Below are 13,791 nucleotides of genomic sequence, written 5' to 3'. Positions count from 1 at the left end.
TGTGGCTGCACACGGAAGTTTCTAGCATGAATAATCTCATGATCCCTTTGAGCCTGGGTGGAGGTCCATAAAAAAAACAGGCAATCCTGGAATACCCAGGTGCCTTAATCCACCCAGATGTGTGTTTAAGTTGACACCTTAAATAAACCACTAATTAACAATCTCACATCTGTCATGAAATACTCTCAAACCCAATCCACGTCTACGAGCATAGCATGCAATAATAAGCAAACGTAGAAGTAACTCCCAAGGGTTTGATAATAACAGGTAATAGGTTCTACCTCATCTACTTCCCAAACCCACAATTTAATTAGATCCTAATCATGCAATGTGTGAGGATTGATCTAATGCAATAAAACTGGGTAGAGGGAAAACATGATCAAAGTGTTACTTGCCTTGCTGATGATCCAGGAAACCTAGCGATTCGAAGTAGCAAGCGGCGCACTCCGGGTACTCTATCACAAACAAACAAGCATACAATAAGTACTCAACTAATGCACAGGTAAAACTCACATAAGAGATCTAACCAGAAAGTTCAACTTAAGAACTCCAGTTGGCAAAAAGAATCAAATCGAACGAAGCAACGAACGACAAACGGCAAAAGAAACATGCTTCGTTTACTATTCTGGATCTAGGGCAATTTTTACAGTGGCAAAAACTTGTTTGAGTTGGTTAAACGTAAAGAGGGTTTCGAGACGAAACTCCAGGCGCTTGAATCGCCTGATTCTGATAAATGAGCGAAAAGTTAGACTAAAACGAAAATCGGATCAGGAATCGCTATCTGAAAAATCACGGATTTAATCCAAGAAAAAGAAAAACGATGAACGTTCATTAAAACGAACGAACGGACGAACGCTCGCTAATTAAATAAACCAGAAAAACCGATCTATTTAAAAAAACAAAACTAAAAAAACGAACAAAACCATCGGAAAAACCGAACGGTTTTTCGAGAAAAACCGGAGGCGAAAAAAACTACCTCCGGCGACTCCGGCGAACGGCGGCGGTGGTCCGGCGACGGCGGTGCTCCGGCGGCGGCGGCGGGGCGGCGGCGGTGGCCGTATAGGGTTAGGGTTAGGGGGGGCATGGCTGGGCTTTGGTCGGGGGCCTCGGGGCGCTTATAAGAGGCCCGGCCAGGAGGAGTCCTGGCCGGTTACGGCCCAAGGTCGGTTCGTACTTTTTTAAAAAAAATTACGCTCGAAAAAAAAAGGAATACTAAACGGACTCCAAAAATCCCGAAATAAATTTTCCCCGGCTTCTAAAATCAAGCCGCACAGGATGAACATTTATTTGGAGCCTAAATGCAATTTTGAAAAACACGCATTTTTCCTAAATTCAAATAAAATAGCAAATAAAACCAAAATAAAATCTTATTTGATTTTTTTATTAAATCCTCAATATTTCTTTATTTTGGGAAAGTCATTTTATTCCCTCTCATATTTTGTAATAGAAATAATTGAAGAGAAAATAAATAAAATCAAACAATCCTATTTTCAAAATTGGAGACAACTCAAATATGAAAATAACGAAATCCCCAACTCTCTCCGAGGGTCCTTGAGTTGCGTGAAATTTCTAGGATCAACAAAAATGCAATAGATATGATATGCAATGATGATCTAGTGTATAACATTCCAAATTGAAAATTTGGGATGTTACAAACCTACCCCCCTTAAGATGAATCTCGCCCTCGAGATTCGGGTTGGCTAGAAAATAGGTGAGGGTGGTCCTTCAGCAAATCTTCCTCTCGCTCCCAGGTGGCTTCATCCTCCGTGTGGTGGCTCCACTGAACCTTGCAAAACTTGATAACCTTGCTGCGGGTGACTCGACTGGCATACTCTAGAATCTTAACTGGTTTCTCCTCGTAGGTCAAATCAATGTCCAACTAAATGGCTTCCAGTGGTACCGTATCTCTCAGCGGTATATCATCCATCTCTGCATGGCACTTCTTCAACTGGGATACGTGGAACACGTCATGAACTCCCGACAATCCTTCGGTCAATTCCAACTTATAGGCTACCTCTCCCATATGCTCCAAAACTTTGTATGGGCCTACAAAACTGGGCGCTAACTTTTCTTTAACTCCAAAACGCTTAACTCCTCGAAGTGGTGATACTCGAAGATAAACTCGGTCTCCGACTTTGTAAACTATCTCCTTGCGTTTAGAATCTGCATAACTCTTCTGCCTGGACTGGGCTACCTTGAGCCTATCGCGAATCAATTTCACTTTCTGTTCAGACTCCTTTATCAAATCCGGTCCAAACAACTGGTGGTCTCCAACTTCATCCCAAGACAATGGGGTCCTGCACCTCCTTCCGTACAAGGCTTCAAAAGGTGTCATCTTCAAACTGGATTGATAGTTGTTGTTGTAAGAGAACTCTGCATATGAAAAATTCTCGTCCCAGCTAGATTCGTAATCTAGCGCACAAGCTCTCAGCATATCCTCCAAAATCTGATTGACTCTTTCGGTCTGTCCATCTGTCTGCGGATGGAAAGTTGTGCTAAACTCCAGTTTGGTACCCAAAGTTTCATGCAACTGATTCCAGAACTTTGAGGTAAATTGGGTTCCTCTATCTGACACTATGCTCCTTGGAACTCCATGTAGACAAACGATTCTGGTCATATATATCTTTGCCAACTTTACACTGGTATAGGTAGTGTTCACGGGAATGAAATGAGCTACCTTTGTCAAACGATCGACTACAACCCATATCGAGTCATAGCCTGAACGTGTTCTGGGCAATCCTGTAATAAAATCCATGCCTAGCTTATCCCACTTCCATTCGGGTATCGGCAATGGCTGTAGCAATCCGGCTGGCTTCTGATGCTCTGCCTTTACTCTCTGACATACATCACAAATTGCTACATATTCCGCAATATCCTTCTTCATTCCAGTCCACTAGAAAATATCCTTCAAATCCTAATACATCTTGGTGTTTCCTCGGTGAATCGAATACAGTGAATCATGGGCCTCTTGTAAAATTAACTTCCTGATCTCCGAATCATTAGGCACATAAACACGGTCTTCAAACCATAAGGTATCGTGCTCATCCTCACGAAATCCTTTAGCCTTTCCCTTGCTCATTTTCTCCTTTATGGAGGCAATCTCCTTGTCAGTCTTCTGGGCTTCTCTGATCTTATCCATCAAAGTAGACTGAATCTCCAATGCTGCTACATAGCCTCTTGGAACTATTTCCAAACATAGCTCTCGAATATTTTCGGCTAACTCCCTTGGTAAATATCCCGTCATTAGGTTGTTGACATGGCTCTTATGGCTTAATGCGTCAGCTACTACGTTAGCCTTTCCGGGGTGATAATGCAATTTCATATCATAATCCTTGATGAGCTCCAACCATCTCCTTTGTCTGAGGTTCAACTCCTTCTGTGTGAAAATATATTTCAAACTCTTGTGATCCGTGTACACCTCGCAATGGTTTCCAATCAGAAAATGTCTCCAAGTCTTCAACGCATGCACTACGGCTGCTAACTCCGAATCATGCGTAGCATAATTCAACTCATGGGGCTTAAGCTGTCGTGAGGCATATGAAACAACTCTTCCTTCCTGCATAAGAACTGCTCCAAGTCCTCGACGTGAAGCATCACAATACACCTCATAATCCTTGGTCTGATCCGGTAAAATCAACACTGGTGAGGTAACCAAACGTTTCTTCAACTCCTGAAAACTAGCATCACATTCCTCAGTCCATTTGAACTTGGTATCCTTCTTCAACAACTCCGTCATAGGCTTCGCAATCTTTGAGAAATTCTCAATAAACCTCCAGTAGTATCCTGCGAGTCCAAGAAAACTTCGGATCTCTCCAACTGTTGTTGGCGCTTCCCACTTGGTCACGGTATCAACTTTAGTGGGATCTATTGCTATACCTTCCCCGGATATAACGTGTCTGAGAAATCCAACTTCCTTCAACCAAAACTCACATTTGCTGAACTTGGCATATAGTTGATGTTCTCTGAGCTTTCCAAGAACCAAATGCAAATGCTCCTTATGCTCCTCTTCATTCTTCAAGTAAACCAGGATATCATCAATGAACACTACGACGAACTTATCCAAGAACTCCATAAACACTTTGTTCATCATGTTCATAAAATATGCAGGTGCATTAGTCAGACGAAATGACATAACGGTATACTCGTACATCCCATACCTGGTGGTAAAAGCCGTATTAGGTATATCCTGTTCTCGAATCTTCAACTGGTGGTATCCTGATCGCAGATCGATCTTGGAAAATACCTTAGCTCCTTGCAATCGATCAAACAGATCATTAATCATCGGTAGTGGGTACTTGTTCTTGATGGTTACTTCATTCAAACCTCGATAATCAACAACCGTCCTTAACGATCCATCCTTCTTTTCCACTAGAAGTACTGGCGATCCCCAAGGCAATGAACTTGGGCGAATGTATCCTTTATCCAGTAAGTCCTTAATTTGCTTCTTAATCTCCACCAAATCCTTTGCAGGCATCCTATATGGTCTCTTTGATATTGGCCATGTGCCTGGGCAAAGCTCAATCAAAAACTCAATATATCTATCCGGTGGCATGCCTGGCAAATCTTCTGGAAATACATCGGGGAAATCCTTCACTACTGGTACTTCCTCCTGCACAACTCCTGTTAAACAATTTACTTGATTCCTCTTCGGCACATGCCAGGATACATACTTGATCCTTCTCCCTTCTGGGGTGGTAAGCAAGATTGACTTACTGGCGCAATCGATGTTTCCTCCATACATCGACAACCAATCCATACCCAGAATTACATCCAAACCTTGTGATTCCAATATTATCAAATCTGAGGGGGACACATGCCTACCTATACTTAATGGCACTTGAAAACATCCTTGGCTAGCCATATACTCTGCTCCTGGTGAGCTTACTAACATAGGTGTTCTAAGAACTTTGGTGGGCAGGTTATACTTATCCACAAATCCCCTTGATATGTATGAATGTGATGCACCAGTATCAGAAAGAATGAGTGCCGTAAATAACTTAACCAAAAACTTACCGATTACTGCATCCGGCTGCTCTTCAACCTCCTCCACGTTAACGTGGTTCACCTGTCCCCTGTTGAAAGGGTTCGGCTTCTTCCCAGAGCTTCCATTGCCATTTCCATTCTGTGATTCAGGATATTCATTGGCATAATGTTCGGTCTTCTGGCACTTAAAACAAGTGACTTGGCTCAGGTCTCTCTTGGCTGGGGTCGATGGGTTGGTGCGGTTCTGGCCGTTGCTTCCTCCATTCCCATTACCATTCTTGGTGCCATTGTGATTATGCGAGCTACCTCCTCCATGGGTATGCTGAAAATGTCCTCCCGGTCTAGGGGTAAAATGTGGCTTCTGCTGAGCTCCTGAAGTGTGCTTCCCTTGTCTATACTTCCTCTTGCGATTCTCAATCAGCTGCTGCTTCCCTTCAATCATGAGAGCACGATCTACCAACTCCTGGTAGCTGTTGAAGGTGGCTACCATCAACTGCATGCTCAACTCATCATTCAGTCCTTCTGGAAACTTCTCCTGCTTAGCTGCATCCGTAGCAGCGTCATCTGGGGCATAACGTGCTAATTTACTAAAGTCCTCCACATACTGGCCAACTATCCATCCTCCTTGGTGCAAGTTGCGAAACTCCCGCTTCTTCATGGCCATAGCTCCTGCTGAAACATGGGCAGTTCGAAAAGCCTGCTGAAACTGGTCCCACGTGACAGTGTCGACAAGGAAAGTGGCTGTGAAATTCTCCCACCATGATGTTGCGGGTCCTTCAAGCTGATGTGCGGCAAACTTCACCTTTTCCGCATCCGTGCATCCTGCTGTGGTCAACTCTCTAGCTGTCTTGCGGAGCTAATCATCTGCTACTATTGGCTCGGTGCTACTAGAAAACACCGGCAGATTCAGCCTAATAAGATGGGCTAAGTGATCAACAGGTGGTGGTGGTGGTGGGTTGTTGTTGCTGTTCCCCTGATTCTGATTCTGGACTAACAACTGCATCAATGTTTTCTGCTACTGGATCAACTGGGTGAGCTCTGGTGGAAAGCTAAATCCGAGGTCACGTCTCGGAGGCATCTGAGGTTTCAGAAAAGATGAGATTTAAGAATAGAGAGAGGTCTAAAGAGAAAACACTACCCATATGCACATGAGGCAAAAGCAAACAATTCACTTCATTCAATCAATCAAACAAGGGCATACAAATGATCTAACTATCGCAAAAGTGATCGGACTACTATATTTACATGGTGGACTACTACTACTGATGAGGTGGTCTACTAGAAATATTCTTCGGTTGCAGACTCCATTATATCTGCTCCAGCTTCATCAACATAGTCATCATCACTATCATCTGGATCCGAGTCAGTGTCGTCGATGATGATTTAGTCTTCCGGGCGAATCTCCTTGGGTTCTTCGTACTCTTCTACTGGTGTAAGGCCTCCCATAAATATTCCGATCTTCTTGATCAGATCGTCATTCTTCTCCACTAATACTTTAATTTCCTCTTCATAATATTCACGTGTAGCCTTGAGTTCTTCCTCCAGTTCCTTGATTCTTGTCCTTGCCTTCTTCAGATCTATCATGTCGGCGCACATCTGATTCTCCTGACGTCGAATGTGCTGGTTTAACTCCTGGATAAAAGCTGCAACTGATCTATCCTTTCTGGTGCTGATTATCTCCCAGTGCTCATCTCGGCGCCCACAAATCTAGTAGATAGTATCCTTGAGATCATTGCGGTATACTTCTCCAATGCGTCCCATGGCGATGTGAGCTGCCATGCTCTTTCCTAGACTCCAAGTTGGTGCATCAAAAGAGAACTCTATGGGCTCAGTTACTGGCATGAACATCATTCCTAGAACTTGAACTTGAATCATCAAGCGCTCTTCTTCAGGTAGAGTGGTGTTGTAGGTCCCGGTGAAGCTTGGTACTCCTATGTTCAGGTATCTAGTGACTTCCTTCAAGTGGCGTCCAAAGGGTGTATCTTCATCCGGTTGAGTGAACTTGTTCCTTGCATCCGCCATCCTAAAAGAGTAGAAAAGATGAGAAGTCAGAAAGAGAAGAGAGTGAGTAGTGATATAGGTCTTTAGCTTATTGGTCGTGTCCTACAGTCAGTGTGTGCTCTGATACCATCTTGTAGCGACTAGACCTCAAACGGTCCAATCTCTGTGCTCAGGTGTCATCCCTGGATCAGTGATGCTGACACCACACAGTACTTGAAGGCTTTATAACAGAGTAGCAATCACACACTTATTACATCGAATGTCTCAAAAGAGAACTTATTACAATAAATATGGCTTAAGGCCAACTAATAACAATAACAGCGGAAGGCTTGGAAGATAAGTGAGTCCATCAACTCCAACAGCATCACTGAGTATAGAACCACGACCTAAAAACTCCTTAATCATCGTCTGAAAAGTCTGCAACATTAACGTTGCAGCCCGAAACGGGTCAGCACATGGAATATGCTGGCAAAATAACACATAGAGAGTAATGGAATGAAATAGGCTATTCTATATGCATATTTGGCTGGTGGAAAGCTCTATGGTTATAGTTTTGCGTAAAGCCAATTTTTCCCTACTGCAAAGAAATAATTTTATTTAATTATCATGGTAGTTGTTAAACATTGAGAATGGTTGACATCATTCTCAATCCCAATTAAGCATCATCATTAAACAAAACCCAACAAAATTAATTTTAGAGTAACATGTTGAGATTCACATGATAATCCAGGTACTAGATACTCAAGATGTCCATAACCGGGGACACGGCTAATCATGATTAGTTTATACACTCTGCAGAGGTTTGCACACTTTTCCCCACAAGACTCGATCGCCTCCGTTTGGTTTCTCGCACTGCATGGTGTTTGAGAAGACGGATGACCGAGACATAGTCTTTCAGAAGCACTAGCACCTTAAGATCGGGTAGACCGTTACACCTACTTTCCCCTACATCTGCTAGTCTACCATTGTAAGAGTTCGCACAACTTAATCAACTATGCTAGAGCCCATAATAGCTTGTGGCTGCACACGGAAGTTTCTAGCATGAATAATCTCATGATCCCTTTGAGCCTGGGTGGCGGTCCATAAAAAAAACAGGCAATCCTGGAATACCCAGGTGCCTCAATCCACCCAGATGTGTGTTTAAGTTGACACCTTAAATAAACCATTAATTAACAATCTCACATCTGTCATGAAATACTCTCAAACCCAATCCACGTCTACGAACATAGCATGCAATAATAAGCAAACGTAGAAGTAACTCCCAAGGGTTTGATAATAACAGGTAATAGGTTCTACCTCATCTACTTCCCAAACCCACAATTTAATTAGATCCTAATCATGAAATGTGTGAGGATTGATCTAATGCAATAAAACTGGGTAGAGGGAACACATGATCAAAGTGTTACTTGCCTTGCTGATGATCCAGGAAATCTAGCGATTCAAAGTAGCAAGCGGCGCACTCCGGGTACTCTATCGCAAACAAACAAGCATACAATAAGTACTCAACTAATGCACAGGTAAAACTCAAATAAGAGATCTAACCATAAAGTTCAACTTAAGAACTCCGGTTGGCAAAAAGAATCAAATCGAACGAAGCAACGAACGACAAACAGCAAAAGAAACAGGATTCGTTTACTATTCTGGATTTAGGGAAATTTTTACAGTGGCAAAAACTTGTTTGAGTTAGTTAAACGGAAAGAGGGTTTCGAGACAAAACTCCAGGCGCTTGAATCGCCTGATTCCGATAAACGAGCGAAAAGTTAGACTAAAACGAAAATCGGATCAGGAATCGCGATCTGAAAGATCGCGGATTTAATCCGAGAAGAAGAAAAATGACAAACGTTCGTTAAAACGAATGAACGGACGAACGCTCGCTAATTAAATAAACCGGAAAAACCAATCTATTTAAAAAAACCGAAACTAAAAAAATAAACAAAACCATCGGAAAAACCGAATGGTTTTTCGAGAAAAACCGGAGGCGAAAAAAAAACTACTTCCGACGGCGGTCCGGCGACGGCGGCCCTCCGGCGGCGGCGGCGGGGAGGCGCAGGCGGGCGGCAGCGCGGGCGGCGCGTCGCGGCGCGGCGGCGGCGGCGGCCGGCTAGGGTTAGGGTTAGGGTTAGGGCGGGGGCGCGACTGGGCTTTGGCCGGGGGCCTCAGGGTGCTTATAAGAGGCCCGGCCAGGAGGAGTCCTGGCCGGTTACGGCCCAAGGTCGGTTCGGACTTTTAAAAAAAATTACGCTCGGAAAAAAAACAAAAGGAATACTAAACGGACTCCAAAAATTCCGAAATAAATTTTCTCCGGCTTCAAAATCAAGCCGCACAGGATGAACATTTATTTGGGGCCTAAATGCAATTTTTAAAAACGCGCATTTTTCCTAAATTCAAATAAAATAGCAAATAAAACCAAAATAAAATCTTATTTGATTTTTTTATTAAATCCTCAATATTTCTTTATTTTGGGAAAGTCATTTTATTCCCTCTCTCATATTTTGTAATAGAAATAATTGAATAGAAAATAAATAAAATCAAATTATCCTATTTTCAAAATTTGAGACAACTCAAATATGAAAATAACAAAATCCCCAACTCTCTCCGAGGGTCCTTGAGTTGCGTGAAATTTCTAGGATCAACAAAAATGCAATAAATATGGTATGCAATGATGATCTAGTGTATAACATTCCAAATTGAAAATTTAGGATGTTAAGTAAATAACTAAGCAGTAGGAGATTGATTTGATAAAGATAGACCCGGGGGCCATAGGTTTCACTAGTGGCTTCTCTTGAGAGCATAAGTATTCTACGGTGGGTGAACAAATTACTGTTGAGCAATTGACAGAATTGAGCATAGTTATGAGAATATCTAGGTATGATCATGTATATAGGCATCATGTCCGAGACAAGTAGACCGACTCCTGCCTGCATCTACTACTATTACTCCACTCATCGACCGCTATCCAGCATGCATCTAGAGTATTAAGTAAAAACAGAGTAACGCCTTAAGCAAGATGACATGATGTAGAGGGATAGACTCATGCAATATGAAGAAAACCCCATCTTGTTATCCTCGATGGCAACAATACAATACGTGCCTTGCTGCCCTTACTGTCACCGGGAAAGGACACCGCAAGATTGAACCCAAAGCTAAGCATTTCTCCCATTGCAAGAAAGTTCAATCTAGTAGACCAAACCAAACTCATAATTCGAAGAGACTTGCAAAGATAACCAATCATACATAAAAGAATTCACAGAAGATTCAAATATTATTCATAGATAGACTTGATCATAAACCCACAATTCATCGATCTCAACAAACACACCGCAAAAAGAAGATTACATCGAATAGATCTCCATAAGAGAGTGGGAGAACATTGTATTGAGATCCAAAAAGAGAGAAGAAGCCATCTAGCTACTAACTATGGACCCGTACGTCTGAAGTAAACTACTCACACTTCATCGGAGAGGCTATGGTGTTGATGTAGAAGCCCTCCGTGATCGATGCCCCCTCCGGCGGAGCTCCGGAACAGGCCCCAAGATGGGATCTCGTGGATACAGAAAGTTACGACGGTGGAATTAGTGTTTTGGCTCTGTATCTAATTGTTTGGGGGTATGTGGGTATATATAGGAGGAAGAAGTGCGTCGATGGAGCAACAGGGGGTCCACGAGGGTGGAGGGCGCGCCTGGGGGGCAGGCGCGCCCCCTACCTCGTGGCCTCCTGTTAGTTGGCTTGACGTAGGGTCCAAGTCTCCTGAGTTGTATTCAGTGAGAAAATCACGTTCCCGAAGGTTTCATTCTGTTTGGACTCCGTTTGATATTCCTTTTCTTCAAAACCCTAAAATAGGCAAAAAAAACAGCAATTCTGGGCTGGGCCTCCGGTTAATAGGTTAGTCCCAAAAATAATATATAAGTGGATAATAAAGCCCAATAATGTCCAAAACAGTAGATAATATAGCATGGAGCAATCAAAAGTTATAGATACGTTGGAAACGTATCATAAGTTCATCAGTTTACTTCAGTTAATGCCACCGCTCATCCTGAATACTATTTAACATTGGTAGGGATATGAGGCTTGTACCTTTGTTAACTGGCTGGATGAAGAATGGCATGGCATGGCTCAGAGTGTTATCACCAAGCTCGCAGAAGGTAACGTAAAGCTGAAAAAGAAAGTGGCTGATCTAGAATGTAAAATCAGTACGATGAAGCAAGAAAGAATCAGTCACAGGCAACAGATGAAAGCAAGAGACAAGAAGGAACTAGCATGTGTAGTTCTGGTTGTCGCATTAGCCATGTTCTATGCGCTACTTGCAATGATGATTAGGGGTTTTGTTTGACAGTATTGATAAAGCACATCTAGATGTGCTCTAAGTAATGCACATCTAGGTCCTATGCCATTGATGTTATGCGAAGATTCGTGCAGATATTTTCCTTTGTCTTTTTTCCTTTCCTTTGTAGTTTGATTATTACTGGCTTTATCAATAAGAAGAGCTCAATGTATTGCTTGCCAACTATCCTACTCTGTTCATACCGGTATCGGTGCATAATCCCAAACCTCGTTCCTTCTTTTTGTCCTAAAAAAATAAACCAGCTAATAGGAGTCCTGTGCAACCCCGGGAATTTGGAGCGACTAGGTACAAATAATTGCGGTTGATTATATCAGCAGTTAGATAATACGTCAACCCCTGCTTCAATTGGCATTTCCTCTTCTCTGCATACCCTGCTTAAGTGTCCACCTTCTTCATCGTCCCCGGCAGGCCACGCTACACACTGGCACACACTCTGCAGCCATGTCAAGCGACAGCAAGGACGATGGTTCGGCCAGTAGTCTGGCGCCCGATGATAGGTCAACATCGATATCATCCCGCTCATCTTCCATGAGTCCGGCGTCGAGCCCAGACCTCGATTATATCCGGATCATGGAAGAGACACCGCCTCTGGAGTCGTCAGACGACAACCAGACAGACGAGGAGCCGTCGGAGGACGAAGAAGAGGACGATGATGAGGAGGAGGAGGAATGGTCGAACAAGGAGGAGAACGATGACGACAATAACAAAGATGACGACGGCGGCGGCGATGAATAGCCAACCATCAGTGGCAAGACGCGTCCTCGCCAAGACAATATCGCGGGGCCATCCAACAACAACAACAACAAGAAGAAGGATTAAATTAAGCAAACTGTACATATCTCTGTTTTCCGTTCACTCATATTAATTTGTTATCTCTGTTTATCCTGTCAATCTCATCGCAAATGGTTAGTAATAAGTATTCGACAGATATCTTCTACATTATCGCCCATAGGTTGGTTTGTTGAACTGTGTGCCCTGACGAGCACACAATTCACAAAAAAAGTCCGTATGAGTTGTCTATAATGATCACACACAATTCTGATTACCGACCTATTTGTCGGGTATCACACACATCTTGTTACGCCGAATTGTTTGTGTTCACCTCGATCATCGCAAACAGTTCATCGGAGCGAACTGTATGCCGTATATCGCACACACATTGATATGGCTGCTCGTTTCTGTTGTTCTATCTAATTGCAAACAGTTCGTGTGGATCAACCATATGCTCAACATCACACACGCAACTAAAATCTGAACCGTGTTTGATGTGCCCGCCATCGCAAACGGTTTGGACCTTTTTTGACGGTTATTTTACACCACCATTTGCGATTATTGCATCGCACACAGTTGCATCGAAGGGTCTCTGATCGCAGTGTCGCGTTAGCAGCATCCTGCAGTAGTGTCAACAGAGCTTCCAGGCAAGCAAACCCCCCTTGATCATTCCGATGTCGCCCATTCCAGTCTTTCTCTCATCCTTGCATTAGATTTTGCTACTGTAATTGATTGTTCTCATTCTAATGCATAGTCTGCTTTTGTAACATGCTTTGTACGTTACCCGCTTATTCTAAACTGCTTACATATGTTGGTTAGTGATCCACCAGTGACCCCTCACCTTGTCCCAGTTGCCCCCGCTTTACCTTCGATGACTCGATCAACATGATCGTCGTCCAGAGCCTAGCACATCACCTCACACCCCTACTTGTATGAATCTACAGAGTTACTACCGAGTGCCGAGGGTGATACCTCATATAGCACTTCTGATGAGATCTCTATAGTGTAGTTAATCGGTAGTGGTCTACGGAGGGTGATTCCTCCTTCACCACTCCTGATAACGACTCTGTCACGCAGCACCTCAAGAGTGAACCCCCGAGGGTGATTCCTCCATTGTTCACCTTGACGGTTACATCAAGTGGAACCCATCGAGGGTGATTCCTTGGATTCCCCTTTGGTGTTATGGGCACATGGTTACTTTGACTATACCCCTAGAACCATGTTGAAGTCGGGTCGACCTTGAGGGGTACCCTGCTACTTCTTGAGCTTGAGTTTGTTTTTCCCTTGAAGAGGAAAGGGTGATGTAGCACAATAGATACAAGTATTTCCCTCAGTTAAGAACCAATGTATCAATCCAGTAGGAGAAACACGCAAGTCCCCAATAGATGCACCTACACAAACAATCAAACACTTGCACCTTACTTGGCAAAAACACTAATTAAAACATAAAAACACATCTAACCAGAGGCTAGATGAAATGAAAAACAGAACTAAAAAAGCAAGAACAAAAATAAAATTGAGTTGCCTCCCAACAAGCGTTATTATTTAACGCCCTTAGCTAGGCATAAAAACATAGATCTAGATGTTTTAATCTTTGGTATGAAATCCATAAGTAGCTCTCATTATAGATTCATATGGCAACTTAATTTTCTTTCTAGGAAAGTGTTCCATGCCCTTCCTTAACGAAAATTGGA

The sequence above is a fragment of the Triticum dicoccoides genome, chromosome 3A (genome assembly GCF_002162155.2).
Source record: "Triticum dicoccoides isolate Atlit2015 ecotype Zavitan chromosome 3A, WEW_v2.0, whole genome shotgun sequence".
In the NCBI taxonomy this organism is placed as follows: domain Eukaryota; kingdom Viridiplantae; phylum Streptophyta; class Magnoliopsida; order Poales; family Poaceae; genus Triticum; species Triticum dicoccoides.
This window is presented reverse-complemented; position numbering follows the sequence as displayed.